This window comes from Capsicum annuum, chromosome 11, assembly GCF_002878395.1.
Source record: "Capsicum annuum cultivar UCD-10X-F1 chromosome 11, UCD10Xv1.1, whole genome shotgun sequence".
In the NCBI taxonomy this organism is placed as follows: Eukaryota; Viridiplantae; Streptophyta; class Magnoliopsida; order Solanales; family Solanaceae; genus Capsicum; species Capsicum annuum.
The window spans coordinates 2,739,191-2,759,582 of NC_061121.1; the positions used below are offsets into that span (position 1 = coordinate 2,739,191).

Below are 20,392 nucleotides of genomic sequence, written 5' to 3' on the forward strand. Positions count from 1 at the left end.
AATGGTAACTGAATTAAGTGAAGCGAATTTGCCCCTGTTTCAACAAAGAAAATTTTTCAGTTAGAAACTTAGTGGTGGCTTGCAGCACTTGGCTTCTCAGGCTTCTACTCTAACAGTTGTTCCTTTCATCTTTGTTTCAGATCGCTGATGCTTGCCCCTGTCTTGTCGCATCATTGACCCAAACCAGATCATGGGAAAAGACTTTGACTCAAATACCGAGTTTCTCTTTAAGTGTGTCTCTGAGATGTCCCTTTTGAAAGATGAATATTTCATGCACCTAAGAACCTGTCGGTTGATGAACTTTTTTTGTTATGTCTTGAATTATGATCATGTTTCTTTCATGTGCTGGTCCTTGGCTTTTCCTTATACAATTGGGGAGACTGGTAGCAAGTTTTGAAATTCTTTCTCGCTCATTTTGACACAGAATAGACTCAAAAATGTAAAGAAACAATGGTGAATTTTCTTTTGATAGAAGACATAAAAGGATAAAATATAAATGAGTAAATGAAAGAAAATGGCAATGTCCCTCTTTTTAACAAAGAAGAAAACTTATCTGAAAAACGACAACCTACTCCAATGACAATGACATGCATTTTAGATTAAGCTGCCTGTCTGATCTTCCTATCCAAAATTCCTATTTGTTGTTGAGCTCGTGCCTTTACCGATGCCGCTTCTTCAACTTATTGGACTCATACATCTCATTAAATTGACGACATCTTAGAAGATTTTCATCAACAAACCTCTTTTCTTTTCACCTTTCTCTTGAACTCGCCATCGCCTTACGGTGCCCATAAGGGTTTTTACCAATAAGACTCTCTCATTTTTATTTCTCTAAACTCCCCATCGCCTTATGGTGCCCGTGAGGATTTTCACCAGTAAGACTCTCTCATTTTTATTTCTCTCAACTTACCATTGCCTTATGGTGCCCGCGAGGGTTTTCACCAATAAGACTCTCTCATTTTTATTTCTTTCCTGATTTCTTATACTGAGGAAGAGGAGTAGTACCCCTAAACTACATCATAGTATCCATTGCATGCTTAGCCTTAACATTATCAAAGATTGATTTGAAGGTCTTTCTTTGGTTGTAACTTGTTTTTTGGATACGGTTAGAAAGAAAAGGATGGCAGGAGGCTCAAACGACACTTAAAGTGGGGGTGGGATTTACAACTTTTGGAATCAACTCAACAACATATTAGCTCATACCCTAGTTTTTTTCGACTGGGTGACTCTAAAAATTTTATTTGGTTGGACTGAGCCCGAAATAAGGCAGCCTATGTATCTCACTCTCGAGAGAGGAGAATCAGGTCGCACGTAGTTCCATCAGCTTATTCTTTGTTTTGATTTGATTTTTTTTATTCTCTTTTTTTTCTTTTATTATTATTATTATATTTTTTTCATGCTTTTCTTTTATTCTTCTTTTCTTGACATTTTATTTTTTACTCTATTTTGATTTCAAAAGAGGGGTATAAAAGAAAAATAAAACTAGGCTCAAACGGGGTAAACAAAGGATGACACAATGTTTGGATAGCAGAATTAAATACCTTCATCATATCAATCGTCAAGAATGCAAGAACTAAACATGCAATAAAACCAACAAATGATAAAATATCATACATAATATCTTTTGACCGCATCAGCATTGAATCCATCTCTGCCATTTTGCCTTCAATATCTGTCAAAGACCTCATTGGGCAACACTTTCTTCACAATAAAGGGACCTTGCCAATTTGGGAAGAACTTGCCTTTAGCTTCAATATGATGATGGAGGATATGCTTCAATACTAACTGACCAACTTCAAAATTCCTGGATCGTACCTTTTTGTTATACGCCCGAGCCATTCTCTTCTGATACAATTGGCCATGACATACCGAAGTTAGCCTTTTTTTCCTCAATCAAACTCAATTGTTCCAGTCGGGTTTTGACCCACTCGTCATAATCAATCTCTGCTTCCACAATGACTCAAAGAGAGGGAATTTCAACTTCTGTAGGAATGACTTCTTCTATCCCATACACCAATAAATATGGAGTTGTCCTTGTTAAAGTGCTAACAGTAGTGTGATAACCTAGCAATCCAAACCTACAAATGATGTTGGCATGAACAAAATCTACTACCTCCTTCTTTGTCACTGACTTAAAAGTTACTGCTTCTAATCACTTTGTGAAGTAATCGATGGCCACCAAAATAAACCTATGCCTATTCGACGCTTTTGGCTCAATCGGTCCAATCACGTCTAGGCTTACCAGGCTTCGGTGGTACTAGCACGGGTGGATTTGACAGATATCTTTGATTTTATCAAACATTTCCTGGCATTCTTCAATCCACTCAACAGCATCACTCTTCTTCAGCAACTTGAAAAGGGGCTCGCAAGTGGTTGTGAGTTGAGCAATGAACCTACTGATGTAGTTTAATCTACCCAGCAAACTCATCACCTTCGTCCTATTCTTGGGCGGAGGCAAATCCTGGATGGCTTTGATTTTCGAGGGATCCAATTCAATTCCCCGACGGTTGACTACAAACCCAACAGCTTTCCAGATGGAACTCCAAATACATATTTTGCCAGATGAGCTTGAGATTATACCTGCAAAGCCTCCCAAATAACTTTCTTAAATCTTTAACATGGTCAGCCTGAATCTTTGATTTAATAATCACATCATCTACATAGACCTCAATCTCCATATGCATCATATCATGAAACATAGTGGTCATGGCTCTCATGTATGTTACTCCAGCATTCTTCAAACCAAACGGCATCACTCGATAGTAATAAGTCCCCCATGGTGTGATAAAAGATGTCTTATCCGCATCTTCATCATCGATAATGATCTGGTGGTATTCGGCATAGCAATCCACAAAAGAGGCAACCTCGTGTTTAGCACAATTGTCCATCAAAATATGGATGTTGGGCAACGGAAAATCATCCTTCGGACTTGCTCTGTTCAAATCATGGTAATCAACATATACTCGAATTTTGCCATCTTTCTTTGGGACAGGAACAACATTGGATAACCACATAGGATAACGAGCCACTCAAATGACTTTGGCTTCAAGTTGTTTCATGATTTCTTCTTTGATTTTGATACTTACATCAGTTTTAAACTTCCTCAACTTCTGTTTCACAGGGGGGAATGCAGGATCAGTTGGAAATTTATGGGCCACTAATTCGGTACTTAGACCAGACATATCATCATAAGACCATGCAAAAACATCCTTATGGTTAATTAATGCTTAAATCGTTCCATCTTTTAGCTGTGGAAAAGTATGTACACTAATTTTAGTTTCCCTAACATCTTCTTGATTCCCTAGATTAATTGGCTCAGTTTCATTCAAATTAGGATTCGTCTTATCTTCAAACTATTCCAACTCTTTGCTTATTTCCTGTAGTGCCTCTTCTTCATCATATTCTCCCTCTTGCTTCATTATATCTTGATTAGTTTGGATTTTAAGATCAGGCTGAAAACTCCCCATGCATGTCGTGTCATTAGAATCAGCATAAAGAGAACTGCATATAGAAAAAGACAAAAATAAAATATATTAGACACAAAATAAGGGGACATTGCATTTCATTAAAAGGGAAAGATAGAAGGGTTTAAACACAAATGACAACAGAATGTAAACAAGCTAAATTCCAAATTACAACCCTGGAATAACTCGGATAAATAGAAAGAAATACAAAATAAACTACCAAAACTCCCTCCTGATGGGGAAAGGAGTGACTTCTCAATTGTTGAGCTGGACCTCAGGACCCATGAACTGCACGTCTGCCTTACTAGTACCCTCTCCTACTTCAACTATGTCAACATCAATCAGCAAGTTCTGGAAGTCATCAACCAATTTAGCTTCAAATTCTACAGGTTTCTTTACATCGCTCTTGACAAATGATTCACTGAGTAGCGGCATTGGGCGAGGGAGTGACCATGTTTCTTTTTTCCTTCCCTTGGCCTTCTTCAAATATTTAGCCGTAGGTTCAAATCCCAGACCATAAGTGTCCATATTCTCTCTCGGACATATGGTACGAATGATACCGTGCAGAGACACTCCCAAACCCTTCCTTGGCACAAATCCATATTTCAAAAGCTCACTCACCATCATGATAGAAGTGGAAGACAATTGTGGTCCCGAAACAATCTTTCCTTCAAGGATAATATTTACTGGCACTGTATCAAAAGTTTGATAGACAAATGTCTCGTCTACGTTGTTTTCTTCAATTAGAGACAAGGGAGAATCTTCGTAGGCGAACAAATCCCCTTCATCGTGAATAACCACTTCTTGTCTGTCATGCTCAAACTTGATCATCTGGTGCAATGTAGACGCAACCGCCTTGGCCTTATGGATCCATGGTCTTCCCAACAACAGATTGTAAGAGAAGTCGATATTCAATACTTGAAACTCTAGGGCGAATTCAACAGGACCTATAATCAATATTAGTTCTATTTCGCCAATGGAGTTGGACTTTGCTCCATCGAAAGCCCTGACATATACATTGTTGGGCCTGATCCTCTCAACACCAATGTTCAACTTTTGCAAGGTGGAAATAGGGCAAATATTTGCGCCAGACCCTCCATCAATCATGACATAAGTGACATAAAAATCTTCACACTTCACGGTAATATAAAGCCCCCGATTATGCCCTGTACCTTCAATTGGCAATTAGTCATCAGAGAAGCTGATTGGATTGACCTCAAAGATTTTTCCAACCATTTTCTCAAGCTGATTTACTGTAACCTCCCTAGGAAATTATGCTTCATTTAATACCTTCAATAAAATATCACGATGTTCCTTGGAATGCAACAACAATGATAAGAGAGAAATCTAAGTAGGGGTTTTCTTCAACTTATCTATTATTGAATACTCTGGCAATTTCATCTTTTTCAAAAATTCTTCGGCTTCTTCTTCAGTGATAGGATTTTTGATAGATAAAGGTCCACTTCCAATTGGCTAGGACTTTAAAGTACTCTACATCCTTTAGAAGGTCCATTACTGGTGGGACGTCTAGCACCCTACCCAACTGATGCATCACCCTTCTCGGACTGTAAGACCTAGTGCAATTAAGTCCTATCAAAATCAGAAGGAGTTGCATCTGAGATCCTATCAAGATTTTCTTAGGATGAAACTACATATAGGACCAAAGAATGTTATTCAGAGTTCTTGATTTGAGAAATTCAACCCAAGCATTGACTCCTATAGGAAAAGAAAATTTATCAAAACGCATTTTCTCTTGTATGGCTTACACTCGATCATTCAGACAACGGTTGACCACATCTGCTTTAATCAAAGAAGGCATATGCAAATGCTCCATCATCCACAACTGCAATATCATATTACTCCCCTAAAAAAATTGTACCCCTCCTTTCACTTCAGTTAAAGCCTTATATATTTCTGTTAAGATCATTGGTACAATGGTGACCTCATCTTTTTTCTTGAATAAAGCTATCACCACTGATTGTAGACGAGTATTGATACATCTCTCATCTAACGGGAACACTAAGATGCCCAACAAAGCCAGACAGAAAACCTCAAGACGTGTTGTTCCCAAATTTTTTTCTGGTACAGAATTCATCCCAAAAGCAGTCGAAACCCTCTAAGGACCCAAATCTAGCAAATAAATAATCAAAGAAAATCCAAGATTGTTTGAGACATCCCAGATGCTTGTTATCTTTCAATCCACAGAGTCGAAGAAATCTCTTACGAGTATGATTGCGGACTAAAATCATCTGCTGACCCATATAAGTCAATTGAAACAAACGAGATATTTCTACCAGGGTAGGAGTCAATTCACAACTTCCAAACCTAAACACCAAATTGTTTGGATCCCAAAAAGTCAACGCAGATTCTAGTAGGTCCAAACGAGGCGTGAGATCCATGAGTGCTACAAGATTGTCTAACACTTTCCTCACTTCGTGCTTTTTAGAGTAGTCGAATGTGCCCCACCACTTCACCAACTTTTTGGGTACCTTGACAACCATAAGAACTCTAGGCTTTGTGGACAGATCCATCCTGTAATAACACATAGGACATTAACTTAAACATTTAATAAGACTGGAAAAGATCCCCACCCATGGGATTGTGACGCAGATGTGTGTCGAAGGGACAGACCATTTTATGAATCAAATTTGCCGAACAGTAGCACTGAATAATATCAGCCTACTTGGCAAGAACCCGCTAACAACACTAAATTACTAGGAGAAAAACTTAGGCTATGACTAAGACAAAAGCCAAAAAATAAAGATTATCGAACTCACTAAGGTATGCCTACGTATCCCGCCCCGAGGGATGGGAATCAGGTATGCGTAGTTCGTCCAGGTTGGACAATTAAGGATCAAACGAACTAAGACTTAACTTAAGAGACGCGATTGCAGACGAACGATGAAAATAAAATTTTTTGGATTTTCAATTAGACGCTTCACACAAAATTGACACCAACAACTATGAAAGGGAAAAGAAATCTTTTTGGTATTTTCGTTATATGAGATGTACAAAATTCCTACCATCTTTTTTACATTTTCTTTTATAAAAACAAAACTACTTATTGTAAAAAAATCTTTTTCACTACTAAAAAGCTGCCAAAAAGCGATGCAAAAGAAGCGACGGCTAGTGTCGCTTTTAAAAGTGACGAGAAAAGTGACGTTGGCCGTCACTTTTTTAGTTTAATTTTAATTTTTATTTATTTTTTATTAAAAGCGACAGCCAAGGTCGCTTTTCTCGTTGCTTTTTTAGTTTAATTTTAATTTTTATTTATTTTTTTAAAAAACAACGGCCAACGTCACAATATCTGTCACTTTTTTTACATCGATTTTTGTGCCATTTAATTAAAAAATAATTCATAATATTTTTTTAATAAAAGCGATGGACAACATCGTAATTTATTAAAAAATAATAATTTATATTTTTTTAAAATCGACGTAGTCCGTCGTTTTTTAAATTTGATTTTTGTTTTTGTTTATTTTTTATTAAAAGCGACGGACGACGTTGCTATAATTTTTATTTTTTGAAATATTAATTCTAGAAAATCGACGTTGTCCATCGCAATTTGTAATTATTTTAATTTTTTCTTTATTTTTTAGAAAAAACGACGGACAAATGTCGCTTTTGTTAAAATTAAATAAATTTTTTTTTTGAAAAGCGACGTTGTCCGTCGCTTTCTAAATTTAATTTTTATTAAAAGGGACAGACAACGTCGGAATAATTTTTAGTTTCAAAATTTTTAATTCTAGAAAAGCAACGCTGTCCGTCACAATTGATAATTATTTTTAATATTTATTTATTTTTTACAAAAAGCGACGGACGACGTCGCTTTTGTATAGAAATTAATTTTTTGAAAAGCGACGTAGTCCGTCACTTTTTTTTTTTTAAGTTTTATTAAAAGCGACGGACAACGTCGCAATAATTTTTGTTTTCTAAAATTTTAATTCTATAAAAGCGACACTGTCTGTCGCAATTTATAAATATTTTTAATTTTTCTTTATTTTTTCAAAAAACAACGGACATCATCGCTTTTGTTAAAACTAAATAAAAATTAACTTTATGAAAGCGACACTGTCCTTCGATGTCTGATTTTTAATTTACTATTAAATAAATAATTTTTATATTAAAAAAAGTTAAATGTATTCAATTATATATTGAATACATTGATATCATACGATCGATTGATAAAAAAAAATATACTGTTGAAGTTATAATAAAATAATATAAGCTAAATTAAATAATAATTTATCATTGTATATATACAAAATGTTGTATTACGAGTTAATTTACATGTGGATGTGATGTATCTATTATATATTGTGAATTTTATAGTCAATTAACTATATATATTGAATACATTGATGGCATACGATCGATTGATCAAGGTAATAATATATTTTTAAAATTATAATATAATAATGTAAGCTAAACTAATTAATAATTCATTAGAGTAGAAATAAAATACGCTGTATTACGAGGTAATATACTCGTGTATGTGATGTATATAGTTAAAAGCTAGCTAACTGAATATATATAATCAAATATTTTGAATAATACGTTAACATCATATGATCGAGGTAATAATACATTATTGAAGTTATAATAATGAAGACAATTAACCGACAATTCATCATATTAATACGTTATATTAACATAATCGAAATCTCCAATTCAGTATTTTTTTAACCTAATTTAAATTCCAATTGACCTACTTTTAAATGTCTTAATCTCAGTCGTTGATCAAAGTTGATCTAACGGCTGAGATCAGATCAACCAATCTCTCCTTTTAAATAAAATATCAAACCCTATCCTCATTTTCTCCCTGTTGACACCCAATTTTGACCTCCCGATATTGCTTAAGCTGATGTTTTATCAAAATTTTTGAAATTTCTATATTATTATTTTTCACATTATCCTTACATTAAATACATAATGATGAGTCACATTTATAATTTAGAAAAGTGCACAAATTATTTTTATTATCTTTTAATATCGTTTTATAATATTATCCATTCAAACACGACATTTTTACGTAATTTTATTAAGATTTATTAAATTATTTTTTCTTCGTAACCCTGCATACTCTCATCTTTGCAAAAATCCTACATGATGTGTTTTATTTTACAAGAATCTTCAAGTTTGAATAGGTTTTTGAGAAGGTTTGCGTACACTGTACCCTCCACAGATCGACCAGCGACATGGTTATCATCTAGTCCATTTTATTTTGGGGGGTATCTGTGTACACGAATGTGTACTGTGTTCTATTTGTAAATTAAGTTTGATGCTATATTAGATGACATTTTAGTATCTTTTACACATTTTTCTTGTATCAAACAAATTTTGTATGTGCCACACTCACGTTTTGGAAATACATGTCTAATGTAGCATCATTATTCTTCTTATTATTAACATTGTTATCATATATATTATTTATTATTATTATTATCATTATTTATTATTATATATTATTTATTTACTTCTATTATCTCTGCTAGAATTTAAATAACAGCCTAATCGAAATCACACAACAGTGCATACTCACATTTTTTGCAAATAAATTATCTAATTTTCCATTATTTAGCATTATTTATTTTCATTATTATTTTTATTATTGTTTGTTATTATTATTTATTATCATTATTATTCATTATTTATATATTATTTAAATAACAACCCAAATTATAAATTACTTTGCTAATTAATTTATCTTGTGGTTCAATTTTTGTCTAAGTCACTATAATTTTAGTTCATTCTATCCAATTTATTATAAATCTAGCCAATTTAATTCAGCTCGTGTCAATTTTAGTCACAACTATATCAAAATTGAAGAGTTAACCCCATTTTTAATCCCAGTCGGAGATGATTTCGATCATCCATTTCCTTTTAAGAATCTAATACCCCAAACCCTAGTCATTTTTTAAAACTTCCGCCTCCAACACTCTCTCTCTATCTCCCCTCTCCCTCTCTCTCTCCACAAAACCCCTCCAAGTCTTGATCTCCCCCCTCTACTCTGATCTATCCGCGCTGCCTCCAACAACCATGCCACCTTCAATAGCCCTCTCCCGCTGTCGCCATCACCGGCAAGAGACCGAACTAGCAACGCCAGCTATGGCGCCGCCACTGCTCTTCTCTTTCCGCCACCATCAACGCCAGCTCCGAGCCAAGTCCTGTCACGCCTTCGGCGCCCTCCTTCTCCGGCGAAGACCCTCCGTTCTCCCTTCCCTCCTCTCGCCGCTGCAGAGCCATGCCATTTGCACCATCACCTGCTTTATCGAACCCCACGAGGGTGTCAAGGGTTCGATTCCAATGCTTTACATATCAATTGCATAATGAATTTGTCTCCGGTAAGGTCATTCTCGGATCTACTTTACTTGTTTTGGAATATGAAATATGTGGGTTAACTTGGATCTGAGTTTCTCTATTTTGAATGTTCCGATTTCATTCCTGGCTAACTTCACTTTCTGAACTGGGCACTGGATGACTTAATTGTTATTCATCCATGAAATGAATACAAATTCTTCATTTATTTGTGATGTTATGTATTGGTGGAGTGTTGTATAAATGTGTAGCTAGAACATCTCAACGGAATCACATTCCACCTCGTTTCATATGCTCTTATTCTTTATTCTGGCCAACAATAATAAGACATTTTATTCGATTGAAAATTCAACAACTTCAAGAACCCTGCTTTATTTGATTAGTTAGTTTTGTCATGTAGTAATAGGTGGCCTGATGAGGTGGTCTTCTTCATAAAAGCTTAATCAATTCAATTACAGAATATTAGATAGTTAAGATATAAATGATTTAGTGAGTAGTTGGGAATATTCTATATATGGTTTAAATTCAAAATGCACGACTGGACTTTATTTTATGGAACTGTGCAAGTATGGAAGTATTTTTTATAAAAAATATACTCTTCAATTTTTGTGACTTAGTAACTTGAAAATGTTTAAGCGTAGGGACTTGAAATGTGAATTAATTATTTGAAAATGGTTAAGTATAGTGACTTGAAATGTGAACGAGTTATTTGAAAATGGTTAAATGTAGTGACTTGAAATGTCTACTAGTTATTTGAAAATGGTTAAGTGTAGTTACTTGAAATGTGCACTAGTGATTTGAAAATAGTTAAGAATAGTGATTTGAAATGTTAATTAGCTATTTGAAAATGGTTTGAGTGTAGTGACTTGAAATGTGTACCAGGGAATAAGTTATTTGAAAATTATTAATTGTAATGACTTGAAAATGATTAAGTGTAGTTACTTGAAATTGTGAACTTGTGACTTGAAAACTGTTAAGTGTATTTACTAGAAATTGTGAACTTGATGCTTGGAAATGGTTAAGTGTAGTCACTTGAAATTGTACTAATAACTTTAAAATAATAAAGTGTAGTTACTTGAAAATGATTAAGTATATTGACTTGAAAAGTGATTTAGTTAATTGAAAATAGTTAAATGTAGTGATTTGAAATGTGTACTAGTGACTTGAAAATATTTTAAGTGTGGTGACTTGCAATGTGAATAAGTTATTTGAAAATGGTCAAGTATAGTAACTTAAACGTTTAATAGTGACTTGAAAATGGTTGTGTAGTTACTTGAATTGTCTACTAGTTATTTGAAAATGGTTAATTATAGTGAAATAAAATGTCAATTAGATATTTGAAAATGAAGATTAAAAAAAAATGTCAATTAAATATTTGAAAATGTTTTGATGTAAACTTGCATACAAATGACATCCGTTTGTGACGTTGATTGACCTCGTCTTTATAAGAGTTCAAAGTCAACTGCTAAAAAGAAATTTCGGACATCTGTAGACTCCAATGAAAAAGCTTTCGGATTGTTTAATATTTTGGTGGCTGTTGAATTAATTATTAAGTGTCTTGTATCTTGGATTTGGTTGTTTAAGGAGTGTTGATTTGAATTTCTTAAATGTTTTGATAATATAGTGCCTTGTATGGTTATTTTAGAAATGTGTGTTGATTGACACTATATATATTGAATTGTATTTTTATTTGGCAGGTGGGATGCAAAAATGCTGATTTTTGCATCCAAAACAATGCAAAAAAGCGACGGACATTGGTCCCTTTTGTTCGTCGCTTTTTTGAAATTTTTAAAATAAATTTTAAAAAAGCGACGTCCAACATCGCTTTTTTTCTTCATTATGAAGAACAAAAAGCGACGGCCAACGTCGCTTTTTTCTTCATTATGAAGAACAAAAAGCGACGATCAACATCGCTTTTTGTCTTCATAATAATTTTTTTCCCTCAAAATATGACGGACAATGTCGTTTTTTCTGATTTATTTTAAAAATTTTTCCTTCAATAAAGCGACGCTATGCGTCATTTTTTGTTCATCATGTGTTCTTTACATGAAGAACAAAAAGCGACGCACAACGTTGTTTTTTCAAAAAATAACTAAAAATTTTTTTTACCCTAAACACGACGCTGACCGCCGTTTTCCAAAAACCAAGCCCCTTTTTGAGATGCAAAAAAAGCGACAGCTTTTCATCACTTTTTGCCTAAAAAAACGATGCTGGCCGTCGCTTTTTGGCAGTTTTTTAGTAGTGTTTGAAGTTTTTGAATTATGAAAGTTTTCAAAAGAAAAATGTTTTTGATGCTTTTGTTTTTTGACAAATGGTTATAAAAGGTAAACAAAATCTTTGAATTTTCATTATTTTGAAAACAATAAAATGCAATAGGTAAAAAAAACCTTTTTTTAAAATTTTTGGGTTGCGAAGAACAAAAGCCTTGAAGAACTCTAAAATAAATTACGAAGCTCTTTTTTTTTTTCTCTTTGACTTACTTTCCTTTATCTCTTTTTTTTTTTTTATCGCCCACACACTTTACTTCTAACACATGCTTTCCCCAAATCAGTTCGTCAAATGATCACGTTACCCTCAGAGATACAACATTTAGCACGCAGGGATGCTTTAAAGGTGAGTCTCCTACAAAGGATCGTGTGGGCCTCGCTAGGTCTCCATATGATGCACATAAGAATGACCTAAAGGCTGATATACGTTGTGGTTTACTAACAAGGCCTTTCGGGGGAGCATATGGTCGATAATGGCTGCTTTGCTTTCCACCTACTCCATACATCCAACGGCTCCACCCTAAAATAAGGGTGACTCAACTAGAGTTCGTGCGCACGACGTGCACTCTGGGACTTGTTGCAGAAAGAATTGACTCGGGTTATGCCAATGATGCCAGATATAACGCGGTAACACATAAAGAAAAACTGTAAGCAAAGAGCACAGAAACGCATAATAGTGATAACAATAACACAAACAATAATCACAAATAATGTTTATACACCCATAATGCCAAACAAAGCCGATACGACTCCAAAAATAAGCTCGAATTCTGAAAAAATCCCCAGCAGAGTTGCCAGAGCTGTCACACTCCTTTTTCAACTCCAAAAAGATTATATCGTTTTAAGTTTGAAAGAGTTTTTATTATTAAGTGACAAAAAAAACCAACTGTTTCAAAAAGGATTCATTATATTCAAAACTCAGAGACGCCACTTGACATAAATCGGGTGTGCCTAGTCACACATGGATATCCTTTTTCAAAATGGTTGACTCTGATTTGCGAATAGAGGTTCTGGTTAAGGAATTCTGTTGACCGAGGGGAAGGTGTTAGGAACCTCTCGATCCCGTGGTTCGACCACGGTCGCTTGGCAAAGTATATCGGCTAATTTGACAATACGAATGTATAAACTACACAAAACACATACAACGATCAATCAAACAAACAAAACAAACGAATTCCAAAATATAGTATACAATCCAATTATTACAACCCAAAATGAAAAAGGTACTGAAAAGTAAACTACGCTAACTTACACCAAACTACGCTCCAATGCCTTACCCAATGCTTTGGGCCTTCATCATGGGCATCCTTCGAGTACATGATACGTCGGGACATTCCCCGGTGAATAAATACAATTCCTCTGGGGAATTCCCCGGCAAATGAATACAATGTCAATTTCATGCGATAAATCAAAAAAACATCCAACAAATATTCAAAACACTCCAACAATTTCACCAATTCTAAATTTGCCTACCCGAGCCTACTGTTTGCCTACCCGCTCGACGACATATAACGTTCAACATCAACGATGAATCAAAATACCATATTATTCACTTTTATCAATTTTCGATTCTTGACCCAAATCCATTCTAAACATCAATAATGTGTCATTTCAACACGCAGTCCATTATCACAAAATGAATCACAGAATCGTAACAACAATTCATATCATGTTCCGAATAGAATAAACGATGAAATAAAAAGACAAAGGAAGTAGAATTGGACCTCAATTTGACGATTTTATTTCGAACAACCAAGATGGATCGGAACTCACAAAGCCACGGAACCTCAACAAATCCATCCACCTTCACGGTCAACTCGTTAAGTCTCGGCCTCCTCAACTGTTTGAAGACGACAAGGTAACAACACAGTCTTTTTATTTTTTTATCGATTTTAGACGATGATTCGATCGGAGTGGAAAACTCTGATAGGCTTGAAATAGTGACAAGAAAAGAGGGTTTTGACAGATTGTTGAAATTTTCAATGAAATTGGACGGAAACAGACCAAATCTCGATGAATTTCAGATGGTTGATGATGTTCTCCATCCAGAATCGGCCGGAACAACAACAACGATGACTAGCGGTGTTCTCCGATTGGCGATTCCGGTGAGAATTCGCCGGAATAACTGTTCCTCTCTGATTTTTCTCTTCTTTTTCAGCTCCCACGTTTCACTCCCTCTCTAGCGCGCGTTTTCTCTCCTCTCTCATGCTCAAATCTCTCTCTCTATAGGGTTTTCTCTCCGTTCATGGTGGGTCTTTGTGTTTTTTGTGTGAATCAGTGTATTTTGTGTGTTTAATGGAAGAATCCCGTGTGGTCTGTGCATGTATGGAGTTTTTGTTGTGCCTTCGTGAAGAAGAAAGAGCTCAAAAAATGGAAAAAAAGGAAAAAAAACACTGTGCGTGAGAATGTCCCCCTTTTTCTTGTGTGATGGAAAATATATATTGTTCAAGAAAAGAAAATAAAAGTGGTCCCTCCTAGTTGTTGTGATCCCTTCCTGGAAGATTCCTCAACGTATATATTCCCTTTGTGGCCAAGAAAAAGGAGGGGGTCACGTGGGGGGTAGGGGTGAGGGTAGTTAGGTGAGGGGTGAGGTGTTGTTTTTTAATTGGGTGGGTTGTTGGAATATTAGAATGAGATAAAGTTTTTATAACTTGTTATTTGGATAAAAACAAAACAAAAATAAATACATAAATAAGTAAAAGATGAGGTGATTATTTATTTTCTTGGGGAAAAATTATAAAAATGGGGTTAGATTGTGTAATATCAGAGCAAGAAATATTATCGATGGAAAAAAATTACATGTCTACAATAGAACCCTCGTGAAGTTGGAATGTGTAGTTGCAAACTTGGTCATAGTTCAGGGGATACTAGATACTTTACTCTAATGTTAATTCAATATATTAGTTAACTTTTTAGACAGAATATAATGCTTTTAGTTTCTTTATATCGGAAGTATGTTATGTTTGGACTATTATCAAAATTATAATCCTCAAAACAAATTTAATAAAATATATATGAATAATTAACGAGTGTCACATTAATTTGGTAACTCGGTCAATTTTGAAGAGTCACTAAAATAAATATTATTTGTGCACCACTCTAAATATTGAAAGTTTGATCTAAAGAACTTAACTAAATACTAATAGGATTAAAAATATAATTATCAATAATCAAGGGATCAAAATTATTATTATATCAAAGATAAACACAAAAAGAATTTAGTTTCAAAAAAGTTGAGTGTATTCAGAATGTGGATTAATTAGAGCCACATTTACTTGTAGACACCTGGATTATATATCTATGTCCCACCCAAAAAATGAAAAAAAAATAAATAGTATTAATACTTTAGACATCAATGATTAATTGTTATAGAAGATGTCCAAATCAAATGAATGTTTTAATTTTTTTTTTAAAAGTAATTATGTGGTCGTCCTCAAAACTGTAGAACTAAGTACGAGTCTAAATTTAAATTAAAAATTTAATGTAATCTTAGGCTGACTTTATCCCTATTGTCTAGATATCATTTTCAAGTATGTTAACTTTGGAGAAAATAAAATAAATAAATTATGAAAAATACTTTTTCAAAGATGTCTGCAAAGTAAAAATTAAGTAGGGCCAAATTTAGGGCAATTGATTGTCCTTTATTCCAACAACATTAATGTTGCCATGTTTCTTGGATACGTTTTCTAAAAGAATCTATAGAGAATGGAAAAATTTAAAAATTGTCAAAAAAATTTCGACTCGTAAAATTAGATTGAATATGTTACCGTTATATAAAAGGAAAATAAGAACGCAAACCTTTTGTACTATATATCATTTGCTTTTTTGTGCTGTTTGTATACGTGGATGGTATAATTTCTTTTTACACAATCATGTAAGTTATAAGTTAAGCTCATATAATTTTCTCTAATAGTATCTTTTTTTAGTTGGTGGTTGAATATTGGTGAACTAAACCTCTGGGCCATGGACCATACAAATACAAATCCAAAAATGAATAAGACACAATGGTGTATAACAAATACAAAATTGTGTTTCCTAATATACATAATGATTGGAACATATTAATAGGCCCATTTAACTTTGGGCTGAATTTACTAGGGACCTCAAGTAAAACCAGTCCAGCCCATTTCTTTGTACTTGAAAAAATCTATTTTTCTCTAATTGTTGTAGTTTTCTTCTTTGATACTTGTTCCTCGATTTTGTATGTAAATCGGCTAATGATACGATGGAGGAAGTTAATCCATTTTCATTAATGCTGGCCCAGTTGAAGCTCGTCCATGTCCCATCCTGATAGGTCTTCGATTTGCCCCTAGCCTAACTTTACAATCCACCTGTCTTCCCCAGTCTCTGAAGCCCTCCAGGGGCCTAGCCCTGTTTTTTCACCCGAGTCTGAAGTTCAATGACTTTCATTATTGACGAGCACCTGGCTAATAAGACAATGAAGTGAAGAGCCTATGCCACATATAGTGAACTATTTATAACATACTTGTATTTTCCTATCTAGGCCATTGAAATGCACTTGCCAAAGGATATCATTATGGAAATCCTCATGAGGCTACCTTTGCAGTCCATTCTTCAATTCAAATGTGCTTCAAGATCTTGGAAGATATTAATTTCAGAACCCTATACTTTGAGACAAATTAACCTCATTTGATATATTAAATGAAACTATAAAATACTTAGATGCAATATCAATAATGATCCAATGAAATGTGCCATGATGAAATGTCGAAGAGTCTAGATTGTAACATACACGATTGTGAATGCCACGTGGACGGCTATCAATTTTTCTCCAAGAATCACTCTTTAGTGCATGGGTTTTACTATATGGGTTGCAACCATTATTAAGTGTTGTCAATCTCATAGTCATCACTAGTCTAGTCATATCTCAGTCTGTAAGTGCTATCGAATGATAAAGAAGAACAATAGAACAAAAACGTGTCAACCTTATTGCATAGAATATGATAGTTATTATAATTTTGGCTATTCTTGGCATGATTCCAATGCATATATAACGTTTTTCAGAGGGAAGTTGTGATATTTTAAGCATGAATATCCACCAAAATAGATATGGTGTATCAATATTAGAAGGGATGCTTTGTGGTAATTATAACAAAGATTCTTATGATTGACCACATGAGTTATGGTTCCAACTTATTCAATAAAATTCTTGCACTAAATTGGATTTGTTCATGGAGGATTTCATTGGATCAGTAAGGATATTTTATCCATGTATTTTATGGTTTCATTTAACATATATATCAAATGAGGCGTACAGAGAGATACCATTGTCAAAGGAAATTTGTGATATTTCAAATTACATGAGTCACCTGAACACGAATCACCTAAGACCTAGTGTTTTGAATTATTGTACTAGTTATAATTTGGGGTTGAGAACTTTTAAGTTGTGGCTAATGAAAGAATATGGTGCCGGAAGATAATAGGAAAACTACGAGAACAAGAATTTACTATGAAACTAAAGAACAATCGAAATAGAGATAGAAGACAGATTGACACAAGAATATAGAAATAAATAGGAACTATTGAATATATTAAATTAAAAAAACCCGTAAATCCTTCACCAACGAGCACATAATCTCTGCGTGGACCAAGAGGGAATCAACGCCCTCAAAACCCTCATTTCTGAACAAGCATTCAGCATAAGCTCACCAATCACACTCTCGTTAGGTTCATTCAATATAATATTCAAAACAAGCTAATGAAAATGAAACCCTAATACTTCTATTTATAGTCCACTACAAGGCCCAAAAGTAACCCTTGAACAAAGAACAAAAATGACCCCAAGCATGGGTCTGCATCCCCTTGACTGCCCGTCACCCGAGCCATCACCATGAAGCAATGTATGCCTTCATTAGGCTTCCCTTGATGGCTCAAGGGATGGTCGGTCAGGCTGGTGACGGCCAGTCGCCCTTCTCGACACCCCTAGGCGATAGTGAGTGGTTTATCTATTTTGAGCTCCTAATTCAACCCTTAACACAGAGACTCGTTTGGAGATGATCAACACTTTCTCTAACACTTCTCTCTTCAAGAACATAGCTTACAAATCTTAGGATTTCTGAGCTTGGCTACTAGTGAAAGGTCTCGAGGGAATTTGAATCGTATCACAAGGAGTCTTGGACTAAATTATTTACTCTGTGAGAGACCAATCTTTATCTAGAGATACTGGCGTATAGGTTTGCATATGGTAAAGTACTACTCTACTCTACTACGACAGGCCGGGAAGGAAGGTGGTATAAAGAATAGTGGGTTTAACTAGTCTGAGATGTCTGTCTACAAAGATTCTTATGACTGACCACGAGTTATGGTTCCAACATATTCAATACTCCCTCGCCATGAACAAATGCAATTTTGTCCCAAGCACATAAACTATTGTGAAAGCCATGAGGATGGTTATCGATTCTTCTCCAAGAACCACTCTTTAGTGCAAGAATTTTACCCCCTTGTGGTATTAAACATGCCAGAAAAAAAAGGGTCATTCTTTTTTAAACGAACTAAAAAAAGTAGGTCATTCTTTTTCAAACAAAGGGGGTAAAATTCTTGCACTAAAGAGTGGTTCTTGGAGAAGAATCGATAACCATCCTCATGGCTTTCACAATAGTTTATGTGCTTGGGACAAAATTGCATTTGTTCATGGCGGATTTCATGGGATCAGTAAGGATATTTTATCCAAGTATTTTATGGTGAAGTACTACTCTACTACAACAGAGATGAAAAATATAGTGATAGTTCGTTTAGGACATCCAAATGATCATATGGGGTGTTACCTACGACTGGTGTCACAACTCAAGTATTCAGTTATAAGGAAAGCTTGATCTCTCTAAAATTATGTAATTTCTTATTTCATGTCATTAAGTTTTATACACATTATTTGACGTGATATTTTTCTTTGTCTTAGCTCTCTCGCCCTTTTAGCGCCGCAAAAGCTTTCCCTGTCTCGGCTGGCTTTTAGCCAAAACGGAGACCTATCGTCCTGCTTGTATCGTTTGGTGGCTGCTACTGCAAGTGCCTAATCACCAAGGCCGAGTTTCGTCCTTGTCTGATGGTGAATCTTACAGTAAAGTTCATTTCTGCCTTTTCATTCGACGGTCAATCTCCTCCCGGCCCCACTAAATCCAATTCAGACCCAAATGTCGTGGCTAAAGTGACCTAACAACTAAGTTTATTAAGATCTCGAGGCTGAGTCATATTCAATATGTCACTAACATTTATTTATTTATTTTTACCTTTTTTCGTAATTAAATTAACATGGAGTGAGTATTTTTTTCAATCTCAGCTGGGATTTGAAGTTGTAATCATAAGGGGTATACAACTTCTTTATAGATTATGGAACGTTTTTCTCTCTCAAAATAAAAAATTTAAGGAATTCTTATAATCTCAACATATTGAGCAAATTTCATTAGAAAAATAAAGACAATGTAGTTGTAGGTCCTGGCAACTAAAGGGAATTCCTTGTGCGCATGCAATTGCTGCAATGTATTACAAGGGATGGAATGTGGAGTCATATGTTGATCACTAGTGGTGTTGGTGCCAAAAGAGGAAGACTAGTACATCTTTGAGGGGTGGTGCAAATATGGCATATAAAAGACCAAGGCAAAAGAAGTAGGTTTTAGTGTGCTGTTTGGACCAAGTGGCAGTGTGGTAGAGAGGGTAAGTTTCATATAATGTACTTTACATTTAACTGGTTTTAATTAGTGCATGAATGACTGATTTTTTTTTATTTTTATAGTCTGGAAATAGTGATAGAGTATTACATAGTCCAACACTTATTAGTTCAGTTCCAACCAATATTGACTTGCGTTTCAAACCAAATGGACTAAGGTGGAAAGGTGGAGCTGCAATAACTCAAAGACAGCTACAACAACAAAGTAGCAAAGGATCAAAGACAAAGTCATCTCCAACCACTCAAGCCACATCAGGCACTCAAGCCAGCAAGAATCAATCCATAACAAGCACTCAAGCAACACATTAGTGTAATTCTCTTTCTGTATTGATCCTAAGTGTTGTTAAGATAATTTTTTAAGACTTCTGGTTCATTGTTGTTAAGACAAGTATTTTGATATTGTTAAGACAAGTATTTTGATGCCAATTATAAATTGCAGATTTTTATGTTGGCAATGGTGTTTCTCATTAAATTTTAATTTCGTTTCATTGTACATACCAACTACATAGATCAAGCCATCTTAAATAATACAACAGATAGAAACCACATGACAACGATAATGATAATAGTGATATCAATACTAATGCTTGGTCTTTCATATGTTTCGTGCCTTTCATATCTTCCCAGTCCTTGTTGTCTTCGTTGCCTTCAATGTCTACCTT

General features: G+C 34.7%; 2 long non-coding RNA genes across 2 annotated transcripts; one reads left to right on the plus strand and one right to left on the minus strand.

Moving 5' to 3' along the window:
• The first annotated feature begins 9,270 nt into the window (after positions 1-9,270).
• LOC124888598 lies at positions 9,271-20,185 on the plus strand. The gene is made up of 2 exons (XR_007047062.1): positions 9,271-9,808; positions 19,889-20,185. It is a non-coding gene; the product is annotated as an uncharacterized LOC124888598 (long non-coding RNA).
• LOC124888599 lies at positions 13,216-14,498 on the minus strand. Its single transcript, XR_007047063.1, has 2 exons — positions 13,774-14,498; positions 13,216-13,408 (listed from the first exon to the last, which is right to left on the minus strand). It is a non-coding gene; the product is annotated as an uncharacterized LOC124888599 (long non-coding RNA).
• Positions 20,186-20,392: the final 207 nt, after the last annotated feature.